The following is a 14,496-nucleotide window of genomic DNA, read 5'->3' as shown; positions in this document are numbered from 1 at the left end:
TTTTTTTCTACGTTCATGCAATAAACACAACTTTATTGAACTATATTTACTAGAAAAAGTGGATCTTTATTGCACTAGTGCAATAAATATTTATTGCACTCATCTGTCATTATAGTACAGCGGTTTGTGATCAAGACAAACATAAACATTCAAATGAGCGAAATATTTAGTCCTTTTTCTGTGAGATTGTAATACGTTTCAAAGAATTGCGGATTTTATTTTATTATCAATCATATTTATTATGTACTGGATTACGAAATTACTAGAAAATGCATTTTTTTCTAAAATGCCATATGATTACAATTTATAAACACAAACGTAAATGCCTCAAACATACGCGATCACGACTACTATGATTTGGATAATGCAACTCTGCAGTTCTAGAAATGTCAGTCAAAAATTAATTTTGACATTTAAACAAAGTTTAAAAATGAGTGATATTATTGGAAAAATAGATGATAGTGATGAAGAAGAATTTGTTGGGACCCCACCAGAAGTTAGTGAAATAGCAAATACAGCGTCATTAAACTTATTACCTAGCAAATCAAGAAAACTATATGAAAAAGTTATAATCGTTTTAAAGAGTGGTGCTTCGATAAAAAACTTGTAAATCTTACAGAAAATGTGCTTCTACCTAAATAAAACATTTTTTTTCATGAACGTAGAAAAAATATTGTATGCAACTCGTGCAAAAAGTGTTTATTGCACGCGACGTGAATTTGTCCAACGAGGCCGTTAGGCCGAGTTTTACTTTTTGCACTTGTTGCATAAATAACTATTTTTGCAGCATAGTAAACCTCCATTTTTATTGAAATGTCTGTCTAAATGTCATTTTTTCATATTATTGCAACCTTGATATGAAGTCAATGTTCATACAGCATAGGGCTGATTGTATTTCATACAAAAAGTGATCAGAATTTACCATAAAATTAAAAAATGGCATAATATACAGGATGTTCCATTAAAAAAATCAATAATGACTGCGTATGTTCTTCTTGAGACATCCCGTATACAATTTTATTACGTTAAAAAATCCGCAATTAAAAATACTAATCGACGTGTTTAAGCGTTTCCGTCAATTTTAAACGAATTTGTTCCTTTCATCATTATTTCATCAAATTATTTTTGGAGGAGAAGATTTATTGACCCAGAGAAAGTAGGGATCGCTTCTGTTTCCCCAATAAATAATCACCTCGTCTTTTGCTTTGTTTCATTGAAAATGAAAATAACTCTTGCAACCTTTGTTATTTTAGAATGTTCCAATAAAAACATCAGAAAATCAGGAGATGGGGACTGCCTCAAATACATTTCTAATAAAAAAATTTATCAAAATATGAAAAATTGCTTTTTTCATCTGGTAGTATCAGTTGTGTTTTTTTGGCAATACTAGAACTAGAAACTATACTTTATAAAAAAAAAACTAACAATGAATTATTTCTTCCATTTTCTTACCTCTTGAAAACAGCGAAAATTCTGTTTCTTCTAGAGACAAGAAAACTTTACTAATGTGAAAGAAAAATGTTAGTACGTTTTCGTGTGCTTTAACATCTGGAAATTTTCAAGGCAAATTTCTTTGACGTGGGCAAAAATTGATTTACTCGGAGATACACACTTGGAAGCCATTTCTGGGCCGCTAACAACCCATGTAGCCAAACACGAATTCTTTTTGATGTCTGAAACGTCCAATCAGATTACCGCGGTAATTTTAAATGAGATCATAATGCCAAAAGGCCGACGTACTCGCGTTTTATCTACGAATAAAAGCAAATAAAGTTTAATGTTGCTGCAGTGGGGTTGCCAATTTAATATTCCTATATTGCGATGTACGACTGTAATAAAAAACAAACATCGCTTTGCTCGTAAAAACGGGACGGTTCGCATATCGTAAAATTTGTATACTGCCGAGACAAAATATTATTCCAATGGATGTTTATTGAGAACGCTTAATATGGAGTTCTTACATCTAGATCTGTCGCTTTTTGTCTGCTATTGAAAAAAATTGTAATCAATTCTCAATAAATGTCACTTATTTAATTCTAAAAACACAAGTAGGTAGTAGCAGAACAGGGAGAGAAAAGAACCAACACAGTAGCGCAGGAATTGGTTATTGGGGTTTTTATTCAAGTCGAGGAATAGCACCACCAATATCTAAAACACGCTGTAACTCAGCGTCGAATGATTTTGCGTACAGTAAACGTCTAGTGTCAATCTAAATATTGGTTACAATAAACCCGATATTTCAAAATAATTCTATGTATTTGTCTATACAGGGTGGTCGCGATGTAATGGGCCAAAATTCATGACTAGATTCCTGACGTGAAAATATTGCGATTTAGACAAACTCACCTTAGTCCAAAAGTTGATACTTACAGAGATACAGGGTGTTTAATGCAAAATATTATTTTAGTTTTTTCTTATTTATTTCATAATAAATGCTCATATCGAGATGAAATTTTGGTGTTAGGGGTTTTCTGGGGCGAGAGATTGAAATATATCCATGGTTTGCTTGTAGCTCATAGAGAGCGCCACCTGCGCTAGGTCGAATGCGTTGAAAACGACAGAACTTTTTTATCTTTCAAAAATCTAATTCTCAGGTAGCAAATTCTGATTTTACAACTTCTTTTACACAAAAAAGCTATACTTTTTGATAGTCGCTATCTTGCACCGTTCTCAAGATATTTAGCTTTGGTAATTCGAGTAATCAAAATAAGGTACGAATGTCAAAAAGAACAAGAGTTTATTTCAAATTATAAATTGTGATGAACAATTGAATATCGAATATTACAATAAATGTTCAACATGTCCGCCTCCAACTTCAATACATTTATTAACGCGTTTGTTCAAAGACTGCCGTATTTTAAAATAGAGATTCTTGTTACGAAATGATTCGGCGGCATTTACAATTTTCTGCCATAGCTCTTCGCGGGTGTTTATAGTTTCTCTATAGACAACTGATTTCATGTAGCCCCAGAAACAAAAATCCATAGGATTAAAGTCAGGACTACGAGGAGGCCATAATATTCGACTCCCACGACCGATCCAACGATCCGGAAAAATGTGGTCAAGATAGTTCCGTACTCTGACAGAATAATGAGGGGGAGCTCCATCTTGCATGAAAAATAGATTTTGCCGTGTATTCAGTGGTAAATCGTCGAGGTAGTCAACTAAATGGTGCTGCAGGAAATCTAAATACAAGTCACCATTTAGATTTGGAGGAAGCTCATGTGGACCCAAAAGGTGATTTCCTATGATTCCGCACCAAACATTTATCTTAAATTCATGTTGGAAGTGACGCTCACTGACTACGTGAGGATTTTCATTATCCCATATGTGCTTGTTTCTAAAATTGAAAATTCCTCGACGAGTAAAGGTCGCTTCATCAGTGAATAGTACATTATCCAAAAATTCCTGGTCAAGGTTTTGCTGATTGCGCATAAAATGAGCAAATTGTAATCTAGCTGGTAAGTCTGCTGCTAAAAGATTTTGCACGGGTGTAAAATGGTAGGGATATAAATTTTCCTTGTGAAAGATTTTGAGAACTGTTGTTTTACTAACACCGGTTTCTCTAGCTACCTGCCTGCTGCTAACTTCTGGATTTCCTGCCACTCTTACTAAAATTTCTTCTTCTTGGTGAACTGTAACAGTACGCCCTGCGTTGTCTCTTTTAGGACGAAAACTACCAGTTTCTCCAAGTCTATTAAAAAGTTCTTGAAATAGTTTCCGATTTGGTTGCCTTCTATTCGGATACAACTCTGAATACCGACGAAGCGCTCGACGTCCAACATAATCTGATTGCGCATAAACGCAAACCATATCGCGCATTTCTCCATTTGAAAATAAATTATGGCGTGGCATGTTATCTCGCACTACGATTTAGATCATAAAGTAAAGAATACTTTTAATAAGGCACGAATAATACTGTAATATTACTGACAGCACTAAGATAAGTGGAAAATGTCAAAATTGGATTTTAACATAAGCCTACTTGAAAATTTTTGCCGATTTGTAATTGAATGCAAATACATTGGAATTTTCAATGGCAAATTTTACGAGAACGGTGCAAGATAGCGACTATCAAAAAGTATAGCTTTTTTGTGTAAAAGAAGTTGTAAAATCAGAATTTGCTACCTGAGAATTAGATTTTTGAAAGATAAAAAAGTTCTGTCGTTTTCAACGCATTCGACCTAGCGCAGGTGGCGCTCTCTATGAGCTACAAGCAAACCATGGATATATTTCAATCTCTCGCCCCAGAAAACCCCTAACACCAAAATTTCATCTCGATATGAGCATTTATTATGAAATAAATAAGAAAAAACTAAAATAATATTTTGCATTAAACACCCTGTATCTCTGTAAGTATCAACTTTTGGACTAAGGTGAGTTTGTCTAAATCGCAATATTTTCACGTCGGGAATCTAGTTATGAATTTTGGCCCATTACATCGCGACCACCCTGTATATGTCTATACCCTCACGTACATATAAATAAGTTAATTTATACATACACACTGTATAAACTTCTAGAAGCAAAGTACGAACAAATTTCTTTGTTTTTTTTTTCTCTCAAAAGTATTTTAAGCCTTTCCTAAGTTCCTTCTAACTCTCTAGTTCCTCAGATATTTACAAATATGACTGCCATTACAGTTGAAAAACTTGAAGCGCAAATCGCTTTAAACTTGGAACGATAACAAATAGTTTGAACTTTATTATTACTCTGAACCTTATTTTAAATTCAGGGCTCTAAACTTTCCCGATAAATTCGGAAGAGAAGTTATTTTTGTAAATAACTTAGCCAAACTGTAATAATCCGCTAACAGCGATAAAAGAAAAGTTCGATTGAAACAACACTGTTGTGGAGCTGAATTCATCGTGAATTCATAATATCCTTCTGTTTTCGAAAGCGTCTTCCTGTGACATAAGTGGTCGATAATGTTGAATTCAGAAGAATAACATCGTCCTTTAAAACTAGCGCGAGAAATGCTTATAAGAAGTTCATTGGCAATGTAGAAATCGCACTTCAGTCCAAATAACTTAGAGGCCTCCATACAAAAATAGAGCACAACTTCAATTCTTTCTACTCTGATAACTGATAATAAGTATAGAAATGATCCTCAATTAATAAAGTTAGATAAAATGTTATATTTTTATCTTATACAGATTTTAAAAAATCCCTGAAACAGGTCAATTAGTAAATAGAAATATTTGTGATATTAATAAGAAAAAAATAAATTAAATAAATAAATAAAAATAAATAATATCTGTGATATTTTCTATTTTTTTGAGCTATGTTTGACAGACCTATAACATTACCGACATTTTTTTTATTAGGACCTTCTATATTTTATAGTATTAATAGATAAGTAGCTCTTCTAAAGACGAATTTAGCGATATGGGTATAGTCTCTAGGTAAATTATTTAATTCACACCTATGTAATCGATGCGAATATGTGCAATACCATGGTTTTAAATTTCATTAAACACCAGGAGTTCCTCAAGGGTCCATGCCTAGACCTCTTCTATTTGCTGTTTTTATCATATCGCGGAAGACTTTAATGTGCTATAGTATACGCTGACGATTTGGAAATATTTTGTCACATTAACTCTGTTTTGCACTGAAAAAATCAAAGGAATATTTCCTCATCTAATAACCAGTGAGACAAAAACAAGTTAGCATAATTGTTAATTATGAATCGCATGGAAATATTCTCAAGGGGCGTGACAATGTTAAAGATTTTTTTATCTCAGCTTAGTTTCTTACAACACATTTGTGGTTTCATAATTGCTGGGTATAAGAAATTGGGAATTGTTGCAAGTGAGTTTGAGAATTAATTTACGTTACTATTATTATTAACATTTGTGAGATCTAAGTTTGAATACGGTTCGGTTATAAGAAATCCCATTTATATAAGGCATACTTCTCTGTTAGAGATAATTCAGACTTTTTAAATTCTACGCGAGGTAGTCCACAGGAATTATTCTACGACCGCTTCAACCTCCAAAGTCTTGCTAACAGGCGCACTATGCACACTGTTATATTCCTATGTAAAATCATTCATTATGGCATTAAATGAGAAATATTTCATACGGAGTTCCCAGTTTTAACTTCAGAAATAGTACTTTGGTTATGTTGTCGTTTATCCATACCAATATGCCAATAAGGTCGGCCTTATATCTAATATATGGTTGTTATATCAAGGAACATTTCAAATTTATTTCTTGCGTATGAAAAAAATATTGTCAATACTTTTACTTCTTTTACTCTATTCGTATTTATTCTGTTGTGTTTATTATTTGTATTATTTTAATATTTTGATATTGACATTTATATCATATTTTGCTTTTTTTATATTCAGGTCCTACTTTGCATCATATTTTCTAACCGTAAAAAGGCAGGCGGAATACAAAGCGTTCGAATGTTGAAGCGAAACAGCTGATTTCCTCAGTCGCACAATGGGGCAGAATCCCAAAAAGCTGACCAAAAATAAAAATCTTTAGAAATTGATCTGAAGTTTTTTACTCGGGTGGTTTTTGGGGTCGTTGATTACGAATTTGGGGGAATAATCAAAATTATAAAATTCAATGTGGAGGATTTAATATAGCCATCAGAAGTTGAAAAATTTTGTAAACAGGGATTTTCTGATGAAATACAAAATAGCGGATATAATATGACAAACATCAGAAATCACTGAAATAAAAAATTGTTCATATTACTGTAAAGTAAAACTATTAAGTATTTCAAAAGAAATATAATTTCAGTAAGAACGTCATATTTTTTTAAACAGCAAATATTAATTAAAATAATATCATATTTATCAAGCGTGAAGAAATTGTAAAAATGACAATTGACATATAGAACTATTGATACACTTTGTTAAATAAGTACCTATCGAGAATTGTTTATTTGAATTCTGTGCCAAAATTACAATATAAAATTCAAGTTTTTTTTTTTATAAAAGAAAAGAATCATCAGATGAAAAATCTTCATTTGTAGCAGCATCAGCATCCGTCGAATCTTCTGAAATTGAAACAATTTCTTTTTCTTCCACAATCTTTTCAGTTTTACAATTGGAGGTAATAATAATGTATCTGACGACAGTGATCTAAGCTGTTTCATTAGTAGTTGCCTACAACTTGACTGTTACTGAATCACCCTGTATATTTTAAATGTATTTATATTGTACTTTATAACACTTATAAATTGTTTTACAGTCATATTTTGTACTACTTATCATTTAAGTGGGTTTTATGTCCGTTGGATATTTTAAAAAACAAATAAATAAATAAATAAATAATATCGGAACCGTCTCTTACTCTTATAAAATTAACAACCAAAAGTAATCACCATCTACAGAATGATTTGAGTTAATATTGTTAGAGTATCCAACAACTCTTCTTAGTTCAAAACCCCTTTTTATAAGGATTATTGCCTTTACAAAAAGGTTAGGCTTTTTTCACTCTAAATCCGCTGTCCAGACAACGTTCAGAGCGAATTGTATCTAAATAAAACAGTACTGGTCAAAGAAACACAAAACACCGGTCTTCGGAGGATTTCGCTACGGTCGAAGCCGTAATCTGTCTCGCACAGATTATTTTTCTCGCACCTACATCTGTCACAATTTGGAGATAAAGAATACCCCACACAATGGTCCGCTTAAGAACTTTCATTAAAGATTCGGGGGGCTTAATAATAGAAACCCTCTGGCAATTCCGCTAATGTTTTGAGGGAGGCCTGAGTGTTCGCCTAAGACAGTGCTGTACTTGATGGGGAAGAAAAATATAGCCTCTTAAATTATAAATTCGAGTTTGTTGTTCTTATTCGGCGGACAACGGGAACGGTTGTTTGTTTGATGAGGGTCGAGACAGTGGATTTGAGGAGTAATTGGGTGCACGACTAAAGTCGTTACCATTCGGGCGCGCATAATGAAAGAGAATTTGTTTAAATATATTACTACTGATTCGAGGAAAAGTATATTATGTACAAGAAATCCTAGATATGTGTAAAAGAAATGTAATTGGTCAGCCTGTTCAGAAGATAAAACTAAAACTAGATTTTTCTTTTAAGAAGACTGATCCTTATATCTGGGTCATAAGAGATTACTTTACTCTTGCTTTTAATATTGTATACTAGTCCAGTTGGTAGAGGTTGGGCGTGTGTCAAACCTTGATAACCCGGAAATAACTACACAGGTCTACTTTAAATGATGAGTACAATAACAGGCTAATTTGCTGACAAAGTATTTTATCAGGAAAAAATGTTATTAACAATTTAATCGTGAAAAAAAATTTTTTTAGTAGTTTTCTTTAAATAATTCAGCGGGATGACTGTATGAAAAAATGGTTAGGACATGATTTTGTTCGTAATAAAAATAGCTACAAAATGGCGGTGGTCCGATTACGAAATTTGCAATAACAAAGCCGTGAGATTGAAAAAACGGTATAAAACGCCAATTTTTTTAAGTTGCTGTAAAAATGTCAATTATAAACAAAAAGTGATAAAACTTTCGAAAACTATAGTTCAATATATATACAATAATGACGCTAAAGCCGAAAATCAGGAGAGCAAAACTTTTTGTTCTATAAGGTGTTATACATTCATCGGCATCTGAAACTCGAAACTTTGCCAAATTTGTTCGAAGCTTTGCTGACACTTGAAATTTGGTACACACATAGTGTAAATATGCAGAAACCAAAAGCAATTTGCAAAATTCAAGTATCTTCATTTTTGCAGTTTTGGTAAGGTTTTATACGTCACCCTAGTTTTATACGTCACCGTTTTTTTAATTTTTGGACGTATATTTATGTATATTTATAAAATATTCCATTACGGTAGATTAGCCAGCATAATTACCTACAATTTAAAAAAATATATATTTTCATCGTTTAGATCCTAAGCTACTTAACATTTTGCGCCTGTTAGCCGTAGTCGTACATTATTCAACATATTAACATAAAACAAAATCGTACGTGTGGGGTAAACCTTTAACTTTTCATTTTCGAGCGCGAGCTCCGCTCTTCGGCGCTTGTATACTATTAGAAATATGCAACAGTAAATTTAAACAATTGTTTACTTAAAGTTAAAGGTTTACCCCACACGTACGATTTTGTTTTATGTTAATATGTTGAATAATGTACGACTACGGCTAACAGGCGCAAAATGTTAAGTAGCTTAGGATCTAAACGATGAAAATATATATTTTTTTAAATTGTAGGTAATTATGCTGGCTAATCTACCGTAATGGAATATTTTATAAATATACATAAATATACGTCCAAAAATTAAAAAAACTGTGACGTATAAAACTAGGGTGACGTACAAAACCTTACCAAAACTGCAAAAATGAAGATACATGAATTTTGCAAATTGCTTTTGGTTTCTGCATATTTACACTATGTGTGTACCAAATTTCAAGTGTCATCAAAGCTTCGAACAAATTTGGCAAAGTTTCGAGTTTCAGATGCCGATGAATGTATAAGTAACGCTTTATAGAACAAAAAGTTTTGCTCTCCTGATTTTCGGCTTTAACGTCATTATTGTATATATATTGAATTATAGTTTTCGAAAGTTTTATCACTTTTAGTTTATAATTGACATTTTTACAGCAACTTAAAAAAATGGGCATTTTATATCGTTTTTTCAATCTCACGGCTTTGCTATTGCAAATTTCGTAATCGGACCACCGCCCTTTTGTAGCTATTTTTATTACGAACAAAATCATGTCCTAAGCATTTTTTCGTACAGTCATCCCGGTGAGTTATTTAAAGAAAACTACTAAAAAACGATTAAATTGTTAATAACTTTTTTTCCTGATAAAATACTTTGTCAGCAAATTAGCCTGTTATTATACTCATCATTTAAAGTCGACGTGTGTAGTTATCAAGAAAATGTTACCAACAGTAACTTTTCGGCCTCTGCCGACTGGAGTATACACTTTCTTTGAATCTCCGTATAAATTTTAATTTTACTTTTCTAACTTTTTTTGCAGAAAATCGAGAATCACTAGCATAAATTTGTGAGCACTAAATAGAGGATTGTGAAATTACCACATCCGTTTTGGAATTTTAAAAACTTATACAGGGTGTTCCGAAAATGGGTGTAAAAAATCTTTGCAGTGATAGAACATCACCAAACAAGATTTTTTTTTCTATCGACGATGTGTCTATAGTTTTTCTGTTTTTGATATGCAGGACATAAAGGAAGATTTTATAAAATAAAATTTTAAGCATACCTTTCCCAAAAAATAATGTATTGCATTGAAATTTGGCACATAGTTCAGGACAGCTAGACATAAAAAGACGGAATAAGCGACATTTTTATCTCTTAGATTTGTTTATACAAAAGTGTCACATTGTGTCAACTTGTCAGTTCATAATTTATCATTTCATTTTGAGTTAATTTTATTAGTTAACATTTATTTGTGGTATTCTATAAAATAATAAAAACTAAGTTTTTTCAGAAATTTTGTTATATTTTCAAAACTAAGAATTTTAGATATATAACATGCTGAATAAAAGTTGAAGTGGACCGATATATGAATAAAATAGAACAATAAAATACAGGGTGTTCCATTTGAAAAATTTTAGAAAATCAAGTTTAAACTTTCTAAAAATGATCGTATTATAAAAAATGCCCTGTATAAAATATCGATATTAGCTAATATAGGAGTCTTTGCCTAACATTTGCCTATAACTCAGTCAAATATTTTTACTCCAAGTGTTAGTAGTTGAAAGTTAATACAACTTCTTCGAGGTCATGTTTTTTCCAAAATTCGAAGAATTTTCTACAGAACTTGGCAACCCCGCACTAAAATGATAAACTGTTTATATTTATATAGAATTTTCTCGTAAATCCATATTTTTAAAAATATACAGGGTGCTCCATTTAAAAAATGTAATATTTGGCGTGTCCCGTTTTTACTCATCACCCAGTATGTATCAAATTAATTTTGTAGTGTAGGTTTCTTGATTCGGTATAGCTTATATATAAACTTGATTTTTGTATTATGAGTAACAAGGGAGTTATTTTATTTTCTCACACTAATGGCCCACGCTGTATATAGAGGGTGTCCCAGACCACCCGTCTCTAAAATCCAAAGTACCTACATGGCTATGTGAAAAATGGTTGAGGTGAAAGTTACTGGTCTTCAAGAGGCACATATTGTCGTGACCTTGTCTGTTACTGTGTCATTTTCAAGGTCAACTTGGTTTTTTTAGTTGGAAACCCTTATTTTCAACCGCGGATTCGAAAAGAACGGAAAATTCTACGTTCAGATGATGTATCATGTGTGGGGTCCATTTGACCCCCCTAGGTACCGTATCGTGTATCTATCTAGGACCTAGGTATTTCCCCCGATTTATTTGCAGTTCACGTACCTACAATTTTCTGCTCTTTCCGAATTCAGAATTAAGAATGAGTTTTCTCACGTAAAAAGTCGAAATTGATTTTGAAATGACCTTGAAAATTGTTTCCAACGTCAATGTGAGGGTTATCGAATCATGTCACTTCAACATTTTGCAGCGTTTATCTAACACATTTTTCTCTAAGCCTTAACTTTGCGGTGTCATTTGGGTGGAAAGATTCAGTAAATAAAAATTGACCTTCACGTGACCTTGGGGGGTCAAATAGACCCCACATATGATACATCATTTGAACGTAGAGTTTTCCGCTCTTTCCCAATCCAGGGTTGAAATTGAGGGTTTCTATAAAAAAAACTAAGTTGACTTTGAAATGACCTTCAAGGTCACAGACAAGCTCACGACAATATGTGCCCCTTGGAGGCCAGTAACTTTTATCTAAATCATTTTTCACATAATCATGTAGGTACTTTGGATTTTAGAAGGGGTGGACGGTCTGGGACACCCCGTATATGATTTTTCCCGTTTCTTGACCAAAAACTGCCAATAGCCCAATGAAGATACGTTTTTTTCAAAAAGTTTCAAATAAAAGTTGTTCAAAACTAAATTTTGCTATTATCAAAAATTTCAATTTTCCTAATAGGTTTCCCATATATTTTTAAATGACGTACAGATTATGTGAAAATTAATGTTTTGGAGCCTAATTAATTGTCAATTCATTTTTAAATAACAACAGCGAATTAAAGAAACAAAATTGGGGGAAATTCTTGGAAAATCTTATACAGTTTACAGTTACAGTTACAATCATTATTATGCGCTTTTTTAATTTTCCTGAAAAATCTATTTTCTTTAAAATTTGTTTGCTACAGAGTTTAAGCAGATTTACATAAGAAACCTAGATATGGAAATCCATAAAAAAAATGTTAAAAATAATAAATGAAAGAGTTGTTTTTTAATTATATAATAAAAAAATATATATTGCACAAGATGCACAGGATCACAATATGGTTAATTTCCTTAATTAATTTTCTCGAAAACAGAGACATTATCGTGCTTTCTATCACCCTTTTCAAAGAACGTCTTATTTCATTGTATTGTTTTAATTTATTAATTGCACGCGCATGTAGTTTTTAATCGATTTAGACTTTTTGTGTTCTAATTGTGAAATTTTGATTTTGGCTTGTCGTTTCTCTTTTTCACAATTTTCAGTATTATTCTATTTTACCTAACGACTGTTTTCATTTGAAGGTCTGTACCACAGAAATAGTTATTTTTAATTAAGAAATACATATTTTCTTAACGTGTGTGCACTTTTGTAAGTCACTCTATAATTGTGGCATAGGCGTTTTACTTCTTTAATTTATGCTTTATTATTCTTGTCAAACTACAAACTGATGTTAGTACTTTATATTTAATCTAGAAAAACCATTTTAAGGGAAATGTTAACATTTTTCAAGCATGCATAGAGCTTTTGAAAAGTTATATTACACTTTACCTAAGTAGCAATTAATTGAGGAGTTTTTAAAGGTAAAAATAAGAAACTTCGGAAAGTAATTTTACAACATAACGTCCCTTTTCCACCTCGCCAAACTATTAGCGAAGTTTTCCAGATTTTTCCAATTATTATTTAATTAAACTCGAGGCCCTTGATTTTGCCTGAAACAGAACAGACTTGAATATTCATACAGTTTCATCGCTGGCTGTCGACTGCTAGTCCGAAGACCGTTACTATTAGTTTTAATTATAAGTTAAATTAGATTAAAATATTTATTATATCCAGTTATACAGTTCGTATGTATGCAAATACTTTATTACAAGGGCTGTGCACGGGGCATATAAAATATATGCATAATTTTCCTCCTAGGAGATGTGGCTAAATTAGGTGCACGCGAAATTAAACATGTATCCCGGTTTGTGCGACTAAACCGCGTTTGTAGGATCTATTTGAATGGAATATGGCCCCGACATAAAGTTATATGACCTTTTCCAGCGCTCTGTCTACATCAAATCTCTCTTGATACACCAGAATCATAAAACTATTGCTTTTATTTAGCGTTTTCATTTTGCTTGGCACTAAATTAATGGTGTTACCGTCGATTTAGAGTTACAGGGAATTTTTTATGCTAATGGCGAGGTGAATTGAATTAGAAAAAAATAGCCACTAACACGATTAAAGTCTGAATGTTTCGATGGCTGTACTTTGTATCGAAACGTTTAAACATGCATTAAAATTTGTTGTTTCTTGACTGTCAGTTACGACCAGCTAAAATTGTAATCTATTATTATTGTAATTAGTGGCCAGTGTTATATTATAGTGGTGTAATTACTAGGCTTAGTGCGGCACGGAGATTAAAAAAACGCGAGTCAGCTGTGAAGGCCATCGACCCCCATGCCGTCTCTGTTAGACTCTGCACTTGTACTAAGCCTAGTAATTACAGTAATCAGGACATCCCCCAGTTTTGTTATTGTCATCTTTTGTTTGAGCTACGTCATTGACATTTTTGCGAAAATAGTAATTTCTGAAAGAGGAAGCTAAATTTTTTAAAAACTTTTCTTAACAGTATGCGCTTAATAAGACAAAATTCGACATTTTGTATACACCGTGTCCACCTAAGTCCAATATCTAGGCTAATAAATGATATAACTTAATTTTTTTTCTACAGAGTTGCCTACTTTCCCGAGCTGCACAAAATGAAAATATATTTGCATATACAGGGCGTTGAATTTTTCCTGGGCAGATACCAACTTAATTTTTTGAAATAGAAATCTATATTTTTATGGCATTATCGAATTCTACGTGAAAAATTAACGGGACTTTGTGTTATGATCCCTATTAAAAATATTGATAGTTTTCGAGATAATCGACTTTTCATTTTTTTTCTTATGTTTCGTCACTTCTAGTAGTTGACATAATTATGATTGTATGACAGCTAGAATTTTTTTTTTTTTTCAGGAACCGTAGAGTGTCAAAAAACGTATCAAAAATTGACCTGCGATATACAGGGGGCAAAAAAAAATCGTGCCAAACCGGATAATTTAAAATTTGAAAAATATCGCCTTTTTCAAATAGAACACCCTGTGTTCTATGATTTCATTAGATGCCTTTCTATAGACCCTACAATTTTTTAATAGATTTCCCTATAAC

This window comes from Anoplophora glabripennis, unplaced genomic scaffold (genome assembly GCF_000390285.2).
Source record: "Anoplophora glabripennis isolate ALB-LARVAE unplaced genomic scaffold, Agla_2.0 scaffold362, whole genome shotgun sequence".
In the NCBI taxonomy this organism is placed as follows: Eukaryota; Metazoa; Arthropoda; class Insecta; order Coleoptera; family Cerambycidae; genus Anoplophora; species Anoplophora glabripennis.
The sequence above is the reverse complement of the archived record's forward strand: the minus strand, read 5'-3'. Positions refer to the sequence as shown.